The sequence below is a fragment of the Ambystoma mexicanum genome, chromosome 11, assembly GCF_040938575.1.
Source record: "Ambystoma mexicanum isolate Mex_15411 chromosome 11, UKY_AmexF1_1, whole genome shotgun sequence".
Lineage (NCBI taxonomy): Eukaryota > Metazoa > Chordata > Amphibia > Caudata > Ambystomatidae > Ambystoma > Ambystoma mexicanum.
This window is the reverse complement of record NC_090934.1, coordinates 1,467,464,666-1,467,486,430: the sequence shown is the minus strand read 5'-3', so window position 1 is coordinate 1,467,486,430 and position 21,765 is coordinate 1,467,464,666. Positions and strand designations below refer to the sequence as shown.

Sequence of the window (21,765 nt, the reverse complement as noted above, 5' to 3'; positions counted from 1 at the left end):
CCCTCAGCACTGCCTCCAAAACCATGGCGCCCTCAGCACTGCCTCCAAAACCAAGGCGCCCATTCACTGGCCCCCCTCAGCACTGCCTCCAAAACCATGGCGCCCTCAGCACTGCCTCCAAAACCATGGCGCCCTCAGCACTGCCTCCAAAACCAAGGCGCCCATTCACTGGCGCACTCAGCACTGCCTCCAAAACCATGGCGCCCTCGGCACTGCCTCCAAAACCAAGGCACCCATTCACTGGCGCCCTCAGCACTGCCTCCAAAACCAAGGCACCCATTCACTGGCACCCTCAGCACTGCCTCCAAAACCAAGGCACCCATTCACTGGCACCCTCAGCACTGCCTCCAAAACCAAGGAGCCCATTCACTGGCACCCTCAGCACTGCCTCCAAAACCAAGGAGCCCATTCACTGGCACCCTCAGCACTGCCTCCAAAACCAAGGAGCCCATTCACTGACGCCCTCAGCACTGGCTCCAAAACCAAGCCGCCCATTCACTGGCGTCCTCAGCACTGCCTCCAAAACCAAGGCGCCCGTTCACTGGCGCCCTCAGCACTGCCTCCAAAACCAAGGCACCCATTCACTGGCACCCTCAGCACTGCCTCCAAAACCATGGCGCCCATTCACTGACGCCATCAGCACTGCCTCCAAAACCAAGGAGCCCATTCACTGGCGCCCTCAGCACTGCCTCCAAAACCAAGGCACCCATTCACTGGCGCCCTCAGCACTGCCTCCAAAACCAAGGCACCCATTCACTGGCGCCCTCAGAGACACTACAAATCCGAGGAACGCGACATTCAGACCTCGTGTGCCCGCCTGAGGTCCAGTGCGGCTCACAAAGGCCCGACAGCTGTGCACGGACACACCCGTTCCAGTACTCCCTTTACTCTGACCAGTGCTAGGATAACGTGCTTTAAAAAGTCCCATGCTTTACAACCAAGCACCAGAGACTTAGATAGGGTAGGAGGACCTGAGCGGGCAAGGCCTACCCAAAATCTGTAAATGCCCACTCAGCAGCGCTGTGTGGGCATTTGCAGGTGTTAATGCCACTGTGGTGGGCCCAACTACGTTAGCTTCAGAATCCCCTCCACCCCCCCTTGTTATACAGTCCTGGCTACGCCTCGGCCAAGCCCTACTCATGCCACTTTTATCAGGGTGGGTTACTTGTAAGCTAAATATTAGGCTGTTCCATCAGGCTGTACCACCTGCTTCCCGAACCATCGCCCCTATATTAGCTGAAAACCAGTCACCCCACCAGCCCAGCTCACCTTTGCCTCTTTTGACTCACCTGCATTCGAGCTCCTCCTGCGCTAAAGTCCTGCAGTGAACACAAACGATGAACCTGACCTGCTAAGCCTTCTCCGGTGCTAAGCCTTCTCCGGTGCTAAGCCTTCTCCGGTGCTAAGCCTTCTCCGGTGGGATTACTTTACTTTCTGGGTCTTGCATAAAATCATGATTTTCTGGGCTGCGGAAAAGCAGTCTTTTAGGGCAAGACACAGCGTCTCAAGCTATGCAAGGTCAAAGTCTTGCAAGAGCATTGTCCCTCACTGCGTGGCATCTGGCGACACAGCGGCACAGCGGGAAGAACGTTGGCTGCTGATATTGGTTGAAGTCACAAGGTTTGCCCACCCGCTGGAACGATCCTAGATTGGTAGCCAATCCGTGGCCAGCGGCTCTACGCGCATCCTCCCGACCTTGCCAAAAACCCTGGCACTGAAGACCGTCCATATGTCCTCCTGTGCCGTGAAAATACTGGTGAAAGCACAACCTGACGGCATCCTGCCTTTACAAGCTGTTCCCCAAACACCATACCCTGGACTGCTGTTTGCCCGCTGTCACTGGCTGCCAGCTCCCCCTGCCTAGGGGTTCAACAAACAACTGTCCTTCTCGCTGCATGCCGGGCTGTCCTGGTCTTCCCTAACGGGCACACCTCTGTCCCTGCCCACTGAAGACCGCCTCCACCACACCCACGGTAGTCTTCACATATCAAACACATGGGCAGTAGCCCCCACAACAAGCGGACATCTATCCTGAGAGCCCTTCAAACCTTCATCCAGCCTCTTCCTGTGGTCCTGGCCCCACTTGGTGCAGGACCCTACTGCCACCTTGGTGTCTAGTTCGGGCGCAATTGCCACTCCCAACCCCTGATTCGGGGCACACCCTCAGTTTTTTAGGCATTTGCCCCCTCAGCCACAATCTTGCATGCTCTGCTGGACACCATTGTGGGGATTGTGGGTGTTAAAGAGCGTGGGGCTCAAACATTTGTCTGCCTCATAGGGCACTCAGTCACTTTGCCCTGCCCTTCTACCAAACTCTGTGTGTGTTGAACCTCAGGGTGCATGTTTGTCTAGTCATCACTGCTTCGCTTTCCCCTCTCTCAAAGTCACAACACCTCCACCTCGCCACTCCTTGATGAGCCGGTCGCACCCATCACGCGGGGGTTCCTGCGGCCCGCGGCTGCTGTGGAACCTCTTCCCTACTCCTGATCATGTTTTGTTGCAGGATCCTTTCTAGTGTCCCCCCCCTTGCGTCCATGCACAGGTTTAACGAACCCTCATTGACATGTTTGCGCCTTGTTTCAATGGCCTCCTTTACGGGGCAATTCGCTCTCCCTTCTGGAAGTTTCCTCCTTAGCAAATTAAAACTTCACATTCTCTTTCCTGGGGTCTTCCTGTCCACCCTGGGCCCCGCAGCCACCAGCTACCTCAGTGTCCCCTCAATGTCCTCACATATGATCCCCCATCCCGTTCATTGTTTGCTACAGTCAAGCCGGCCTCAACCTCTCCCAACCCATAGATGTACCTCGAACCCATGTAGCATGTCCTTTGCCAAAGGCACTGGCGCCTCACTGGTCCCCTGGCTCAACTCTTAACGTAACAACGTAATGTTTCCAGTTTCGGGAAAAACCAGACTCGCATTTGTCACACTACTCGTCGCTTGCGAGTTCACTCCGCCGTTGGATCCGAGCGCTGCATAACCGAGAGCTTGCCAGCCTCATCCCGATCACTCAAGATGGCAGGCAATGCCTTCTTCTGAGTTTTCCTCTCCTCCAAGATGGCCACCCGGCACGTGCTGTTGCCAGATGACCAACACACCCGACTTATCGCAACCGCTCCTGTGTGTGCAAGGAAAGCCGCAACCAAAGGTCTTCGGTACTCTGCATGCTTGGCCACTAAAAATGGCCTCTGTTGTGCCCCTGAGCTGCAACACCTGTAAAACTAGAACCAGATTGACTGGGATGTTCTAAGGAGCGCTCGCACGACAACGTCTCAAAGTGACCTTCTCTGGTTTAGGGGGACCGTAACCAACTGACTTCACAACGCCTCCATCCCAACCTATCTATCCAGTCCACCCGAGCCACCGTGCCGCAAAGCAAAGCAGTGGTGTAAGCTATGAGCAGAAGGAAAGAAGCTGTGGGTTCAGGGGAGCACAAGGGTGCATTGGAGCTTCTGCTGTGAGAAGTTTCGGGCACAGACGAGACCAGGGCACTACGGTCAGGGGTTACTTGGGCTTTACTGACACCCCGCTCAGCCACACCTCTCTGCCTAGCTTGGAACATTTCCTCAAGGCCACTCACCCAACATTCTCCGAGCGACCATTCACTCTGGACCCATGACAGTTCCATCTCTTATTCCCTGTGGCTAGCAGGACAAGCAGCCAAGACACAACAGTATGTGAGAGCCCGGGTCCACTGTCTGGGCTTAAAGTCATTCACACTTTCACAAAACCAGACGACCTTCACAGTCAAAATAAGCATATGAAAATCAAGCAGAATGATACTGCACAATTTTTTAAAAATACTAAAAATACAGATGCATCGGCTCCAAATGCCAACTTTCCTAGTGGTGCTGACTGCCCTATTTCTTTGATTAAATGTGTGCACATTGCAATCTTGTCCGGTTGGTCTCAATGCCTTTTCTCATTTGTGTATTTCACGTTCTTTGTTAACCTCCCTCTGGGATGTGAACAGCCGAGTCCCACCGGGTCTTGGCCTAGCATGACTGCAGATGGGTAGAGGCGTTGCTGGGTAGGGCCCTGAAGCATTATGGGAAACCCCGCCCCCAGCATAGCATGATGTTCCATCCTGAGCTACACATCCTGGAGTATTATGTGTGACCTTGCCTTCTGCGCTGAGCTATGAATAGAACCTGCCACCAGCTTCCGCAAGCCAAGGGTGTGGAGCAGCTGGGGGCGCGCCAGAAGAAAGTGTGCCACACCCTGTGCGCCACCAGCTTCCGCAAACCAAGGGTGTGGAGTAGGTGAGGCCGCGCTAGAAGCAATGGTGCCACACCCTGTGCTGAAGGAATGCTTTACTTTTTTAATATATATATATTTTAACTGCTTTTAAAGAATTGATTAACCAAATGGAGGATGGCACAAGCCATGAAGAGCTAGGATAAATAATGTTTTTTTAAAAAGTAAAGAGTGTTTTTTAAAAAAAAAGTGGTGCAAAGGTACAACCAGAAAAATGTTTTAAGCAGATTCCAAAAATATTTTCATGCTGCCACATTTTTGAGAATACAACTATACTAGCCTGCCTTTGCCCTGAATATACAATGGTACTTATTGACGCGTCTTGTGTAGCTGTGATACAGTGATACAGGGTGAGCCAAAGGTCTGTTACGATGGAGAATGGCCTGTTTCTACTCCTTATGTTAAATTAGAATGCACGCATTTCTCCATGCGATACATTCAGTCAATAACAAAAAATGGATGAATTGCCTTCTATGCAACATTGGGCCTCATTACGAGTTTGCCGGTAACCGCCACCAAACTCGTAACACTGTTTCCGGCACCCGATATTCCGCTGCCACCGGGACATTACCAGTCCAGGCGGCCTGGAATGTCAGGCGGCGCAAAGTGCAAGTCCCCATTCCCATGGGGATTGGGGACACAGAAGCACCAGCACTGTTGCTAACGGTACGGATGTTTCCGTGGCAACCATGCCTGCAGACCTGCCGGGAGCAATGGCCCCGGCAGGCATACTTGTAGTCTGGCAGTCCGGAAAGGGTGCCGGTACGCTGCTACCGGCACCCTTATTTCTGGACCGCCAGGCTTTGAATGATGATTATTCTTTCATAAAATGTGAAATAATTGTAAATGTTTGCGGTCTGGTGCTAGATGTTTAAGCCCTGCACCATTGGCAATCATCAGACATCAGCAGCAGAAACAATCATATATTGCATTATAATTTTGCACATTGCTTCTGGCTCTTTGAACATGAGTACTGTTTTTTCTTTTCTTTTCAAATTAGCTTTAGGACACATTGAACTGAAAAAAGGAACACAAGTAACCAATAATAGAGACATTAAGGGTTAGGTAACAGGAAGATAGGGCATGATGGGAAAATCTTTCATGGAATGAAAAGGGTGTGCGGGTTTGAGTGGAGGAGGAAGAAAAAGGCTTTTATGTAAAGTCACTTGACAAATCATGGCCAGCAGAATGCAAGCAAGTTTAAAGGCGAGTGTTGGACTGTAAATGTCATTCCAGTGACTCTGATTCCAAGTTCTCCCAGACCAGTTCAACATGTCCGCGGTTATCTCTGTTTCTGTAAGTGGTTTGCTGTAGTGAGGCGAGCCGCGCATGGCTGGGACCGTTTCTGGATCGCTTTATCAAGCTCCCTGTGAAGCCACCTGGCATTGTAAGACTTTCTTATAGTGGACTGACACAAACCGCATCAATTTGCTTAATTGAAGCAGATTCCTGTTTATACCACCCTCCTAAATCTGTATCTAATTAATCTCAGTCCAAACGAGAGTTGATCCAGTTAGGCAAGAGTGTCAAAACACTTAAAATAATGGAGGAGAGGAATTGACACACTCCCCCGAACCACAGAAGCCGAATGAATTCGACCCTCCCACCGTGGTTGGCACAGGTGCCTGAAGTAGTACACAGGACACCACGTGGCAGCCAATGGGGGGGAAGAGGAGTTAGGGAGAGGTTGGGGATGGGGTGGAGGAAATTAGGAAAACTGGGAAAAGGGTTAGGGCAAACCTAAGTTGGATGGGTGAGGGGGAAGCACCAGGGAAAAACCCTCCCTATCTAATACCTGAACACTCTGTAGCACAGACCAAGACGCATCTTAATAGGTGTGAACATACCTCAAGAACAAACACAGAGGAGCATGCATTCACATGTCGTAGCAAGCGGTATGAACACAAGACAAGGGGAAATTCCACATGTATGAAGTACAAAACACATGGCCCATAGGGCAAGCTTTCAGCAATACATAAACCCGTAGAATCATGTCTCTAGAGTTTTAAACAGGCAAGCGAATGGGCTTCGAATCACCCGAAAACCAGAACCTGTAATCTTGTAAACACGAGTTAATAGCACTTGTCATAGAAATCCTGCCAACATAACCATTTTGTGAGTTCCTCTCAGCTTATTAACAAAATCAACTGTAGTAACCAACTCTGACCATAATAGATTGCCAGGCCAAAAGTCCAATGCAGGTGAATGTACTTATTTAACGGAGCCCCTACCCCGCAATGTCACCAGCACTTATCTGAGCTCCGAGGGCCCCGCGGGACTCCTCGGAGTGAAGGTAGTATGCCGTAATCAGCCGCTGGTCCGCCTGCTCCGAACGATGCAAGCGAACGCCAGCGTCATCAGCTGTCAGACGGGCAGAGCTTTGCTGCGGCTTCCGTGTTCAGACGGGCAGAGCTTCGCCGTCCATAACTCCTTGAGCGCCCCGCCGTCCTGCTCCTCACACCAACCGCACCCAGGAATTAATAAGCCACACCTGACTCACACGCCGTTGCACCTTTATGCTGCTCGCAATGCGCACGTGACCATACAGTCCTGAACTACAACCTCCCATGGCCTGCTGGGAATTGTAGTCTTGCCTCCATAAGTGCCGTAGGAGTTTTAGGAGGCAAAACTTGTTACTCCAGTGCGCTTCCAGCCCTTATTCCTCACAAAGAGGTTGACGAATCCTCACAGTATCTAATTAATCACAGAACAAATGAGAGTTGATCCAGTTGGGCAAGAGGTTGTTGAATCCTCAGTCATCAGTGTTTAGGACCACTCTCTGCCAACATTACCAGCAAGACTTGAGTGGCCCAAATGGGTGCAAACATTCTTCAAATTCTAGGGGTAGAACACATTTCAAATGTAACTAAAGAATATATAGGGGAAGGGGAAGTAGAGGGAGTCATATAATAGAAAGTGAACCACAGGAGAAGACATTTACCAGTGGAAAATGGTCTGCAGCAAAGGCAACAATGCCATTGCTGCAATTACTAGGTTCAGTAAGGCAGTATATAAACCCAAAACAAAAACACACACATATATAATCCATCCAACTCGTTTGTTAATGTAGAGTTCTTCCTCGTGGTGATCATTGTAATGTAGTCTCCGATGTCTAGAGTTTTGCATGTTGTGGAATATTTGTGCTGCAATTGGATCCAAATATCACAAATGTACCTGGCCATGAAAGGGTGCCTTCTAGGTGCGTTCTAATATCACGTTTGCCCTGTCCTACTATAGTTCCGTTTAACCAAAAAGGGATGGGTGGAAGGTTGTGAATTAATCTTAACTACTGGTATTGTGCAGTGTGACCCTCCAAACTATTTGTTCATCCCGAGGTACCCTTCATACGTTTTGTTTTCACATGTCTGCACTATTCTATAGGAAAACCAGCCATTTGCAAGTATGTCCTGGTACTATCAGTCCAGCCCAAATTGCCGGCCATGTTCCTTCTTAACATGGGAAGGGAGGCAACCGTGAACAAGTCTGAACAGTTAGGGGAGTTTTTCTGAAGTCCACTTATGGTACGACTTTATAAAACACACCCCTTGGTATCCAGAGCTCCAACTTCTACCATAGGCCTGTACCACTCAAGGTATTGGCAGTGTGGCAGAGCAGCCAGGCTTATTGTAGGAGGGAGATGTGAGCTGTAGGTCAGTACAAAGAACTTAAAGTATACATAGGCCCACAGATAAACGTACACACTTGTAATTATATCAAAATAGTTGTTTATTTTATATACATAAGGCAAAGTTACATCTTCAGAGAAGTAAGTACTATTAATAAACACAATAGAAAACCAATACAATATTTCAGATGAGTAACCATATAGGGTAAGACTTAACAGGTTAATGATCACAGTTCAAAGGTAAGTAAACCCACTGTTATAGCAACACAGACATTGTTCTGTTATAGAAAATGAAATGTCAAGCAACACCAGCAGTAGCAGGTCAGTACTATTTTAGACTTATATTACATTTCAGTGGCTTTAGCCGTCCATCTATATGGTATGCTATGGTATTGTTTATTTATATAGCGCCTATACACAGGCAAGTGTTTCAAAGTGCTTAAGTAGGGTGGGTACATGGGGAAAAAACAGTCGCTCAGAGCCCTTGAAATTCTGAGACGATAATAGTCTGCACAGGCAGAGTAAGTGCGTAAAAAATACATTTAACACTTTGGGATACAGCAAATAGGCCTGACAGCGATTTTGCAGTTTGTAACTGTGCAGTTATTGCCTGAAGGCAGGTGAGAACAGACGGACAATCTTCAGGCATGGTACGTACGGATCGTGCAAGTGCACAGAGGGTCACAGGAGAGGAGAAGATCAAGTGCACCCAGTCGGTGGAGACTAGGGTAAGTGCAGAGAGAGCCACTCTCTTGGGTTATTTCTCAAGTGCAGTGAGTGAGGGTGGGGTGTAGGGCCTGAGGCAAGTGCGGGAGAGGACTGGCGGGGTGCCGGGGACCTGTGGGACTCTGAGGTACAGCAGGAGGCCAGTCAGCAAGCTGTAATGAAGAGAAGGGAGAGAGGAAAGAACAGAGGACTAGGTAAGCGGGGTAGAGGGAGAGAGAAGGAAGAGCAGAAGAGGAAAGTCCTGAGGAGTTTCTGGAATTTCAGGAGATCCAGCTCAAGGCAGAGGGTGGCAGGTAGGCTGTCCCAGAGGGCGGCACCTGCTGAGGATAAGGATCTTCCTCCAAATCTCTGCTTGGAGAACCGGCTCACTCGCAGCAGGTTGGAGGTAGATGAGCGGGGGGCTCGTGAGGGACAATATTTAGGTAGGCAACGTTGCAGATAGGTAGGTCCCAGGCCCCAGAAAGCCTTGTGAACAGTGCAGAGGGTCTTGAACTTGATCCTTGCACCCATGGGGAGCCAGTTAAGGGATTTCAGTGCCGGGGAGATGCGGTCCCTGGGCTTGAGGCCAAGCATACTTTTTGCGGTTCTGTTCTGGATGAGTTGCAGAGGGTGCAGAGGTATGAGTTCTTCAAAGTCAGATTCAGCAGGTAAGGCACAGGTGCAAACATTGCAAAGTTCCAGAGGTTTCCTCAAGTATAAGTAAGTATTGGGCTTTGGTTGGTCAAAAAGGGTTCAGGGACCTTGGGAAAGGCTCCCTGCTTACACACAAGCAGTAGGCCTGGGTGACCGTGTATGGGTGAACACCCAAACACCGGAATCGGCACTCCAGCAACACCCGAGTGACAGAATGACTCAAGGTAAGTATTACCACGAGTCCCACAGTAATGAGGATGCAGCTGGAAGCCTTCACGATGCAGCGCACAGTACCTGAGTACTGATGATGAGGATGCAGCTGGAAGCCTTCCCGATGCAGCGCGCAGTACCCGAGTACTGATGATGAGGATGCAGCTGGATGCCTTCCCGATGCAGCGCGCAGTACCCGAGTACTGATGATGAGGATGCAGCTGGATGCCTTCACGATGCAGCGCGCAGTACCCGAGTACTGATGATGAGGATGCAGCTGGAAGCCTTCACGATGCAGCGCGCAGTACCCGAGTACTGATGATGAGGATGCAGCTGGGTGCCTTCACGATGCAGCGCACAGTACCAGAGTACTGATGATGAGGATGCAGCTGGATGCCTTCACGATGCAGCGCACAGTACCCGAGTACTGATGATGAGGATGCAGCTGGAAGCCTTCACGATGCAGCGCACAGTACCCGAGTACTGATGATGAGGATGCAGCTGGAAGCCTTCACGATGCATGCAGCTGGAATGCAGCAGTGGGGTTCATTGGTGGTGGTGACGAAAGGAGGGACTTGTCAGGGGTCAGAAATGAGAGACGACACAAACGGGGTGGTTGTATTCTCAGTTAAAGACATTTGTATGGTACTTTGCTTTGAATCCATTCAAACAAACGTAGCCTTTGTATGTTTCCTGCATTAGAATTCTTGTTCCATTCAATCGCTTGTTGGGTCACCAGCTGCTTTGGGCAGACTCGCCAGTCTCTTCCAGCGTCTCTGATGCTGCTCACGCTTCTGCAGTGTGGATTCTATACCTGCTTTCCAATTTGGAGTGTGTGGGTGCTCCTCCAGCATCCAGTGCGGCTCCGCGGGCACACGCCAGCTTTCCTTCTCGGCCCGGGGTGAGGATTGTTGTCCGGTTAAGCAGCCCGACCCCCAGGAGCTTCTACACAACTCCCGGCGTCTCCACGGCTCTCGATGCTCATACGTGGCATCTTTCTCCCTGTCCCAATGGCCGCCTCTGCTTCACCAGCGCTCTCGGTGTGCCTTCCCTGCAGGAGCCTCAACGTGGACTGTAACACCTCCTCCTGCACTGCTCGTCTCCGTAGTGCGGTGGCCATCTTTAAATGTCCCGCTCATTGAAGGTAGTCTGCATGTTGTACTTCGAGCTCCTTGTCATCGTCCTCGCCTCAGTACCTCAGTGGTTATGGGAAAGGCACATCAAAAACAAAAGGTGTTATGTGTGAGTTGTGTGTTTTTGGGTGAACGATGGGGGCCTGACTAGAATGCTGTGTAGGCCATTTAGAACTCGGGTATCAGATGGTCTTCCTCGCGGGGAAGGGGGGAACACTGCGACTCCTCCAATGAATTAATGACATCTCCCTGGTAGTTGTCTCCTCCCATATGATCCTCCCCCATATAACCACCTCCAAGGTCAGGATCAGGTAGCGGCTGCTGTCCCTTGGCCACATGGGAGGTCGTCACCTCCAGGGAATCAGTGATGACTCCGTCAGACCCTGGAAAGGATGTTGCAGCAGCAGTTTAGAGAAAGAATGAATGTTCCAACGCAGCTCTGTGGTTTTGATGCCTTTTTACAGACTCCAATGAAGAACGGTCCTCGTCCGGACGATTCAACTCACTCACTCGGTTCTGCCCTCTGATGATTGGACTTTGAGGAATGGGATCTTGCCTCTGGAGGCCCAGAAGGAGTCCACCAAAGTTTCAGGAGAGTTTGTTCACGGTAAGATGACGCACTGCAATCAGGCCTGGGGTCCCAGGGTATTGACAGGTCGCAGCCTAGGTAGGTTGCAGATCATCGTGGATTGCTTGAATTGAAGGTCGTTTTAGGGCTGATAATGCCCACCAGTACAAGGGAGGAAGTCGTCCACTTCGGAGCTTCGCTGTTGATTTGAAAACGGGGTCAAGACAGCAACGGCATTAGGCTTCTCTGGTTGCTGGAAGGTACTGCAGGTGTCTCCGATAGTAGTCGTCTTCTCCATTTCTTCTGTTCCAGTTGTTGACTTGTCTTAAGCCTCCGGATCCTCGCCTTTTATTCGGGATCCCAGCTACTTACACTCATGATGCATTAAAACGTTTGCGGGGTGCCTGTCCTTTCAAGACAGCCAGCCTCCCAGTTGGAACTGGTTCCAGGCAGACATCCCAGAAGACAAAGAACAGCAGAGTTTCGGACTCCTCCCCTCGTTCCTGTCATCACAGGCCCATTGGAGCCTTGGCAGGTTTCACAAAAGATTCCTGCTGAAGACAAAAGTCAAACCAGGACCTCCCCCATCTAAGATGGGAGATGAAGAACCAAGAAAGGACAAGCACACAAGAAATGGACAAAAAAGAATATAGCTATCATTTTGGGTCAATGGTGACCCTTCTGGGCCTTACTGTAGCTGTGAAGACAACCTGTGAGTAAAAATTACACAAACGTTGGAAGAGCACGTCCACTGCCACCAGCCATTCAGGTATGCTCGTTACTGTAACAGAAATGTTACAGGAGAAGTGAGAAAGGGGATACTATGTAACCCCTCAGCACTCCAATTAAGATGGGGTGTGCTGATCTCACAAAAGAAAAGGCAAGAAGTATCCCTCTATCCTTGGGAACAGTAGTTCTCACAAGGAAAATAAAAAAATCTAAAAAGGAAAGCCCAAAGGGCTCCCAGCAACACCGCACACAAGGTGCCGTGTGCTGCAAAAGTGGAACACAGATGCCTTAAAAAATATGGAGCAAAGCAAGACTCCGCCGAATAAAGTAAAAGCATAATGAACAAGGTTTCCCATAGTGGGAGCAAAAAGAATGCATGCTGGGGGAAAAGGATCCCCTCATTCAGGAGAACGGACAAAAAGATCCACGAGTCCAGCAACATGTGCTGGGCGTCTCCCAGGTAGAGGGGGGGTTGGCATATAAATGAAACCTCTACCCAACATGAACCTTTGTGGACTTCATGACTGAGGCGGATCTTGCTTTCCCCGGGGTGCAGCAAGCAAAGGAATGGGACCAATGTCTGGGCCACCCCTCTCTCACTTAGTGAGGCACCCTAAAATCCAAAAGTGTTGGCTCAAAGAAATGGGTAATGCTGCAAGAGGCTCCCTAAGTTATTGTGCCCTGAGTGGCAACCTGCACCTCACTTGATGACGCTTAATGAGGCCAAACCATGTCTGGGGTTGCTCCTGGGGTTGCATACGAACTGTTCGAACTACAATTGTTCGAATTACAATTGACCTTTGCACAATTGACCGAATTGTGTAGGTCAATTGTTACATATATGCGGGGGGAAACCCATTGCAACCCCCCATTATTTATATATATTTATATATATATATATATATATATATATATATATTTCTGAGGCTTGTGGAATCTGCTTAGATCACATGCTGTGCATAGGCCGACATCTAGTGGAAGCTGCAGAGTATTACAGTTTGTTTTTCGAAACTCGAAAATGGGCGTCGACACAGGCGTGCCAGTAATACTATCCCTAGTGTGACGTCCACTGTACCCAAGATCCCTCACGCGTCTGGGATCCTCAGATTGTTTTTTTCCGCCATACTGGTCGGAAGCATCTTGCGGAGTCCCCTGGCCTTAGCCATACTTTTGCTAATTATAGAAGTTTAAAATTATTTATTGACATACTTCCCCACCCCAACGTCGACCCTCGACACTCGACGACGGCTGGAGAAGACATCGACCGTCGGCTGCTGCACGACGGATCTGGGCCTCGGAAGGCCGCTGGCCTCGGCCCGGGCCTAGTAGGCCGCTGGCCTCGGACCTGCAAGTAGGGAGAGTGGGGGGTGGTACATACTCTTCACTCTTGGTATATAAGTACACCTTATATATTTCCTACACTTACCAGCCCGCTGCCTCAAGGTGCGTATGGAGGGTACCCCTTTCCAATTCTGCCCCAAGTGCAACCGCAAATACCCTTGGGTCGACAGGCACGCCACGTGCAATCTCTGCTTGCCGAGGGACCACCCCGAAGCGAACTGCAGAGCATGTAGTAGGTTTAAGCCTAAGACACTTAAGGACCGTTCGACAAAGCGTTGGGCCCACCACGCCAGGCAGGCGGCCATGGCAGCGGAGGGCGCCTTCAGCGATGGCAGCGACGCCGTACTTTCGGACGGCGAGGGCATTACGGCGTCGAAAGACTGCTGAGCGCAGGTCCCCGACCTCGGAAGGTTGTCCGGCAGGGCGGCTATGGGGAATACCCCCGGCGACGCAAGCGCTACACACCCTACACACACTAAGCACACTAAGTCCAACCGAACCTCGACGACGTCGACTTCTCGGAAAGAGGCACAAATAGAACGGTCCGACTCGGTGTCCTCTGGGCGCTCTCGATCGAGATCGCCTCATGACGCAAGGCAATCATCCACTCTTGCCAAGAGTGCCTCGCTCCCTAGATTAACGGAAGTTCGATCGTCGGAAGACGAAGACGACTTCCACCCCCAGGCCGCGCTCCAGGAGACCGAGGCCGCAGTTAACACCAGCGAGGCCCCACGCTCGAAACAAGATACCTCTCCAGACCCTCGACGCCAGGCGTCGAAAGTCTCTGGGGCCTCCAAGGGGCAGGGAAAACATTTTTCCACGCACGGGGAGGGGGGGAAACAGCGGAAAGCACAGCCTTCCACTCCTGTAAGACCATCCTTCCACCCTAAGCAAACAGACAAACATAAATCTACTGGGACATCAACTTCCAGCAAAGGTACCCTTGATAAGTCCTCTAAGTTGCCTACTAAAGTCATACCCTGTTCCAAAGAATGGTCCAGTGAAGACATAGACAGGGTCATGTCAAGGATGTCTTCCTTAGCTGATTTTTATGACAAAAACCCAGAACATTTCCTTTCGTATGACCCTCAAGGGGCCACACCCTCAGGCTCCTCTGATCCTATCCCCCTAAGTAAGAAGGCCCGGTTCGAAAGACCTGAACCCTTCGAGGTGCAGCCTTTCTCTACTCCATACTCTACTCCACACCCCAGATACCAAGGACAGCCTTTCCCTGAAGGGGACCAGGAGTTTACAATTATGGAGGAACAAACCGGGACTGAATACTATGCGGATGATGAGGACCTGGAGGAGGTAGAAGATGAACAGGAAATTTACAGAGTAGATTCCCCGGTAGAGAGCGAAGCCTCAGTTACCGACTCACCAGTTGATAACCAGCCCCTCCTTAATGAAGTTCTCGCTCGCGCAGCAGAACATTTTCACATCGACACCCACGGTGTACAAGAGGAAAGGGACTTCGCAGAAGAATTGGTGGGAGAGAGGAGGCCGGTCGCTCAGACCATCCCTATCCTTAAATCCATCCAACGTAGAATAGATCCATCCCTGTTGAATCCTAACCTCACCAGAGCCGTCAACCCCAGAGTCGAAAAACTTTTTCGGGCAGCCCAGTCTGACCCTCTTTATATAAGAGGACATCTTAAACCAGACTCCCTAGTGGTTACCAACACTCGGAAGAGGGCTGGGACACCCTTATCGTCGTCAGAAGCTCCTCCCGACAAGGAGAGCAAAAGACTGTACGGGTTTGGCAGGAAGGTAGCCTCAACGTCCGCCTACCAAGCAAGGATTGCAAACTCCACCACCCTGTTGGCTAGTTACAACTGCCATCAATGGGAAGAGGTCGCGGCGCTCATAGCCTCTGCTCCTGAACCGTTAAAGGGCCAGTTGGCTCGGATCTCGGCAGAAGGGAGAGCCGTGTCTGGTTGCATATTAAAAGCAACTTTCGACGCTGCGGACAACGCAGGAAGATTGATAGCAGAAGGTACTGTTATCAAAAGACATGCGTGGTTACGGCAGTCGGGGTTCAAAACAGAAACCCAGGCTTCATTAATAGACAAGCCGGTGGAACCCGATCTATTGTTTGGGAAAGCGGTCGAAGACGCACTTAAAAATGCCAAGGACGAGTACGAGACTCTCAAATCCCTTGGCCAGCTTACCAACAAACCCCCTAACCAGAGGGGGAACAGTAATTTTCGTCGCCCACGCGGCCAAAATTCACAAAGAGGCAACTATGCCCAAGGACAGGGTACACAATGGAATAACAACCAGCAGTCTACCCAGAGTTACGGCAGGGGTAACAAGAGAGGTCGTGGAAGAGGCAGAGGCAGCCCCAACAAGGGAGGTGGCACGCCTCCACCAAAGCAGTGACGCTCAGTTCAGGGTCCCTTCTCACGCAACCCCAGTAGGGGGACGCATTTCCAACTTCACCCAGGCTTGGGAAGGGATCACCTCAGACAGATGGGTGCTGTCAACAGTGTCCACAGGATATTGTATAGAATTACTGCAGCGTCCCCGGAACCACCCTCCACGACAAAGAATACACTCCTTAGAACATCAGAAGATCCTTCTCGAGGAGATCGCCATTCTGCTAGAAAAGGACGCGATAGAACTCGTCCCAGGACACCAGGTAAACAAGGGTATCTATTCAACTTACTTCCTTGTGCCAAAGAAAGATTTGACAATGCGCCCAGTATTGGACTTACGGCCTGCCAACAAGTATGTCAAGCCCCAAAAATTCTGTATGACCACGCTACAAGAGGTAATCCCCCTCCTAAAAAAGGGGGACTACATGGCAACCTTGGATATGAAAGATGCTTATTTTCATATTTCCATGCTCCCAGCGCACAGAAAATACTTGCGCTTCAAAGTGGACAGTCGCCACTACCAATTCAAGGTACTGCCCTTCGGGATAGCTTCAGCACCAAGGGTATTCACCAAGGTACTGGCGGTGGCGGCTGCACACCTACGCAGGGAGGCAATCCCAGTGTACCCTTATCTGGACGACTGGCTCATAACGGGGGAAACCCCAGGAATTTGCAGGTCAAACATTCAGAGGACTATCGACCTCCTCCACGAATTAGGCTTCTCTATCAACGAGAAGAAGTCAAGTCTAGTGCCAAGCACCTCAAAACAGTTCCTAGGAGCAATCCTAGATACTCAAAAAGGGTTGACCTTCCCTTCGGAAGAGAGAATTCGGAAAATACTACTGCAAATTCCACATTATCAGTCAGGTCAACATATAACGGTACGCAAAGCAATGCGGTTACTGGGCATGATGGCGTCATGCATTTACCTGGTCCCCCACGCGCGTCTGCGCATGCGTCCCATGCAGGAATGGTTGGCGAAACAGTGGTCTCAGGCAAGTGGTCAGTGGGACGATCTAGTGGTCGTTTCGCCAACACTCGTACAGAGCTTACACTGGTGGACAAGAGAGAATCTCGCAAGGGGAAAACCCTTTTACGATCCCGAAGTACAGGCAGTGGTGACTACAGATGCATGCCTGACTGGGTGGGGAGCTCACCATCTCCACCACACAGCTCAGGGTCTCTGGTCTCACTCAGTAGCCAAGAACCACATCAACCTGCTAGAGCTTCTGGCAGTATTCCGAGCGCTTCGGGCGTTCGAGCCCCATCTGCTAAACTTGTCGGTGCAGATCCGGACGGACAGCACGACAGCCATGTTCTATCTGAACAAACAAGGAGGGACTCGTTCGCCAAATCTGTCCAAGCTTGCCCAGAAAATCTGGATATGGGCACTCAGACGGAACATCTTCCTGTCATCACAACATGTTCCAGGGGAGCTCAATTCCCTAGCGGATGCCCTAAGCAGAGACTCCCTCCCAGAAGAACACGAATGGGTCCTTCACAGAGATATCGTAGAAGATCTCTTCTCTCAGTGGGGTTTTCCCCACTATAGACCTATTCGCCACAAGCGAAAACAAACAATGCCCAGGATTTGCATCCAGGTTCCCCCAGCCAGACTCCCAAGGGAACGCCCTGTGGATGAACTGGTCAGGGATGTTTGCGTACGCTTTTCCACCAACTCCTCTCATCAGGAAGGTGGTGTACAAGATGAACAAGGAATCGATGACGCTCATCCTAGTTGCTCCCATGTGGGCGAGACAACCATGGTTTCCACACCTACGCAGGATGGCGGTGTGCGAGCCCATCAAACTCCCAGCCTGGTACAACCTACTGTCCCAGCAACAAGGTCAAACAGTGCACCAGGAACCCAACTCAATGAACCTGGCAGCATGGCTCCTGAGGTCATAGAGTTTGGCCATCTCAATTTACCACAGAGGTGTATGGACATCCTAAAAGAATCCAGGAAACCAAACACAAGGCACTGTTACTTTGACAAGTGGAAGAGATTCGTTATTTGGTGCCAGAATAAACAAATCAACCCAGTTGATTGCACTCCTTCCAACGTTGTAACATACATGCTCCACCTGCTGGACGCAGGTTTGGTTTTTAACTCTCTGAAAGTACACCTGGCAGCCCTCTCGGCTTACACCACATCCCATAACAAAGTATCGTGGTGGAAAGTACCAGTAGTTAAAGCCTTCATGGAAGGAGTAAAGAGACTTCACCCTCCTATTTCGAACCCACCGCCAGGATGGGACCTCAATGTGGTGCTAGCTAAGCTCATGGGCCCCCCTTTCGAACCCATGCATAAAAGTAGTCTCAAACACCTGACTTATAAAACGGCCTTCTTAGTAGCCATTACCTCTATAAGAAGGGTCAGTGAAATTCAGGCTCCGTCAGTGCAGGATCCTTTCTTTACTATCCACAAAGACAAACTGGTTTTACGCACACACCCTAGGTTCTCACCTAAATTTATATCTAAATTCCATGTAAACCAGTCCATCGAGCTTCCGGCTTTCTTCCAGAACCCGCAAAGCTCAGCTGAGGTGAAACTACACACCCTTGATGTGCGTAGGGCGGTCCTCTACTATGTAAATAAAACCAGACCGCTAAGGAAAACAGATCAACTGTTTGTCTCCGTAGCTACAGGCAGAGAGGGGGATCGCGTCTCTAAAGGCGCGATCTCGAAGTGGATTATCAACTGTATACAGCTGTGTTACTCTCTTTCTGAAAAAACTCTGCCTTTTACGCCAAGGGCCCATTCTACTAGAGGCATTGGGGCCACTCTAGCTTTCATTGCAAATGTTCCCCTCGACACCATTTGCAAAGCAGCTACTTGGAGCTCTATTCACACTTTTACTCAGCATTACTGCATTGACACTCATTCCAAGACAGATACACAAGTGGGACAAGCGGTTCTAAGACACCTGTTTGCTCATGACCCTTCTCACATCCCACCTCCTTCTTCGGGTACTGCTCGCTAATCTATGCACAGCATGTGATCTAAGCAGATTCCACAAGCCTCAGAAGGGATACATTACTCACCGTAATCGTATTTCTGATGCTTGTATCTGCTTAGATTCACATGCGACCCACCCTTCCTCCCCTCCGAGAGAAGGCGCATGATTGCTTGTAGTCTTACCTTTCTGTCTATCTGCTTGGATTATCTGTACTCACGCTACTCCTCATGCTTCCTCATGTCAGAAAAAATACAATCTGAGGATCCCAGACGCGTGAGGGATCTTGGGTACAGTGGACGTCACACTAGGGATAGTATTACTGGCACGCCTGTGTCGACGCCCATTTTCGAGTTTCGAAAAACAAACTGTAATACTCAGCAGCTTCCACTAGATGTCGGCCTATGCACAGCATGTGAATCTAAGCAGATACAAGCATCAGAAATACGATTACGGTGAGTAATGTATCCCATATATACATATATACATATACATATACATATATGCGGTCAATTGTGCAAAGGTCAATTCGGACCTTTGACTTTCGGTCAATTAGGTAATTCGAACAATTGTGTTTCAACAATTTGGGTAATACCGCTCGTGGCCTTCCGCAGAAAGGATGTGACCCAGCAGGCTGGACCGCGAACTTCGCTTACAAATGGATTTCCCTGTCTGTAAGGGTACACAAGGCAGAAGCAACAGGGACGAATTTCAGACATCAGCCTTTTTTCCTTTGCAGTTGGTGGAGCAGGTGCAAGTGGATCTGGGTCATGTGACCTAAGTCCCACCTACCTTTTTAGACTGGCCTCTTCCTGCCTGCTCTTAGGTCAAGGGCGCCTGTCGCCTGGGCGTCTGAAGTGAAGGGCAGATGAAGAAAAGGGCATTTCCGGTTTGGCCCTGGGGGACCCAGGGATCGAACCCCTGCTCAGAGCACAGGTAAGCACGTGCTGACATGTCTTTTCTCCCTCTGTTCCCACAGGCAATCCCCTCCATCACCAGGCAATGCCAACATCAACGGCATCACTCCTCTAAGTCATGAACTCCGTAAGGCAACAACCTCTCCCTCATCAGCCTCAATCCCATCAGCAACCCCTCACCATCCACAACACGGAACGTGAGGCTCGCTAACGTTTGCTCAGCTATCAGCCACGCAGCAGACATCGCAGACCTCATCAGTACACACAACCCTGATGCCATCTTCATCACCGAGACCTGGCAGACACCCAACTCCACCCACATCCTAGACATCCTTGGCTTGTAAGATGTGAGCGGGCGGGTTTGAGGCATTTTAGCCCCAACCCTTTGTTGGCTGGATCTCTCGTAGACCAGTGCGTTGTTATCGACCACTTCCTAACTGCAATGGCGGCCACTTGCTTTCCCATGCACTATCACCACGAAACATAAAATCGTTGAGCAAGGAGAGTCGCAATGCCACACTGGACAGTGTATAATGTGAAAGCCGGACCTTGTGCATATGCCATCCAGATGCTTAGATCTAACCCGCTCTTGCCTAACACACAACCGCACAACCGTTTCTAAATCTTATGCTATTGTTCAGCAGAAGGCGAAAAGACCCTCCATGCCGGGCCTAAGATTATAGCACACTGAAGACATGGGCAGCACCAACTTAATTTCCTCTAGGCATGATCAGCAACAGCCAATCAAATGAGGACTGTCGGAAGCTCCCAAGGGGCACATTACAGAAGAAAGATCTTAACTACTTTTATGGAAGTGGGTAACCCTGGAAGGAAGCCAGGGGCTTATAGGAGATGGAAGCCCGTGGAACGCAGGCGCCGAGGGGGCGATGGAGATGATGTTTCTCGATGTGACTGGTTCGATCCAGGTTGGGTAGGCATTTAAAGATTAGACAATTCTTCTCTGAACGGGCACCACTGAAGTTGCCTCCACCAGTGGTTTTCTATAGGCTCATCATTAAATGAATGGCAGCATTGTGTGCAGATTGTAGACGCTGCACGCCACGCGCATTGATCGCGACACAGATGGAATTGAACTAATGCGGGATCCCCCTACAGACTAATGCGGGTATTGGGGATCAAAGTTAGAGCCCCATCAATGAAAAAAGGGCTTTTTGACGCAGCACTGATAGTCTTCGAAACCCCAAAGCAGAACCAGAGGGTTAAACCCTATTTAATGTGTGGACAACTCTACTAGGACCGCCACCGCCTCTGGAGGTGTGCTGCAGGACTCGTCCTTTATTCACAGATGTGGAGGAGAGGAGCGGGTGTCCTGTGCCTGGGCTATGGCAGAGGTATCCGGGTGGAAGGCAGAGACCCTGATGCCATCCTCAGGGACGTTCCTATGACCTCTGCTCAGAAGCACCCACCTAGCATGGACTGGATTAAAGGGTGCGCCATCCCATTAGGATTTTTCTTCACCTGTAGACATCCTCACTAAAGCTTCCCAAAAGAGAATGAGGACATTGGTAGTAAACGCAGTTTTCCTAAGGAAGGATAGCTCAGGGGCAACGCGCTCGCCTTGGAAGCAAGGCGACATGAAGCAACACAGGTTCGATCCCAGTCCACGCGTAGAAACCTCTGGGTATTTAAGCGCTTTATAAATATGCAACTAAGACAACAACAACAACAACAAATTCTGTAACAGCGCCTCGATACCTCCGGGCTGTGTGAGCGCTTTAAAAATGCAAATAAATGAAATAAGGGCATATCTTGGAGAGGGTCGCTCAATAATTTGCTGCTATCTCGAGGACTTCATTTCATGGTTGTATCGAGCATGGCGTGAAACTTTAATGAATTTAACTGTATTAATGTATCTGTATGAATGTGTGGGGACTCGGGAGCACTTTGAATGTTGCATACCCCTCCTTGTTCCGTAGGTTTGTGCAGCTTCAAAGCTGATGCTTAGGGCACTCCTCGCGCGCACACTCAAGACCTCTTCCTTTGTGTTCTCGGCGCGAGTCCTGCCAAGCACACAGCCATATCACTCTTATCTGTCAATATAATAATTCAAGGAGCAGCGGGAGATAAGCAGGCACGTGACCCGCGATAACTCCAGCCTGGATACTCTTATATCATCCTTCAGAAGAGGAAAGTGAGGTCTTGCCCGGCTCCTTATCTGGCTCCTTGCGCCCTGCTGTGGACTGCAAGCGCCTGCCAAGCGTCACTCTTACTAGCAAAGTCCCTGGGTTACCTTCAGATGCCACCCAGTGGGTACTCTTCAGCAGGTGCTGCC

At 50.2% G+C, this 21,765-nt stretch overlaps 1 protein-coding gene across 2 annotated transcripts in view; it reads left to right on the top strand.

The window, feature by feature from the left end:
* IQGAP1 (IQ motif containing GTPase activating protein 1) overlaps nucleotides 1-21,765 on the top strand; it is a 473,401-nt gene that overhangs the window by 243,935 nt on the left and 207,701 nt on the right. The window lies entirely within an intron of this gene.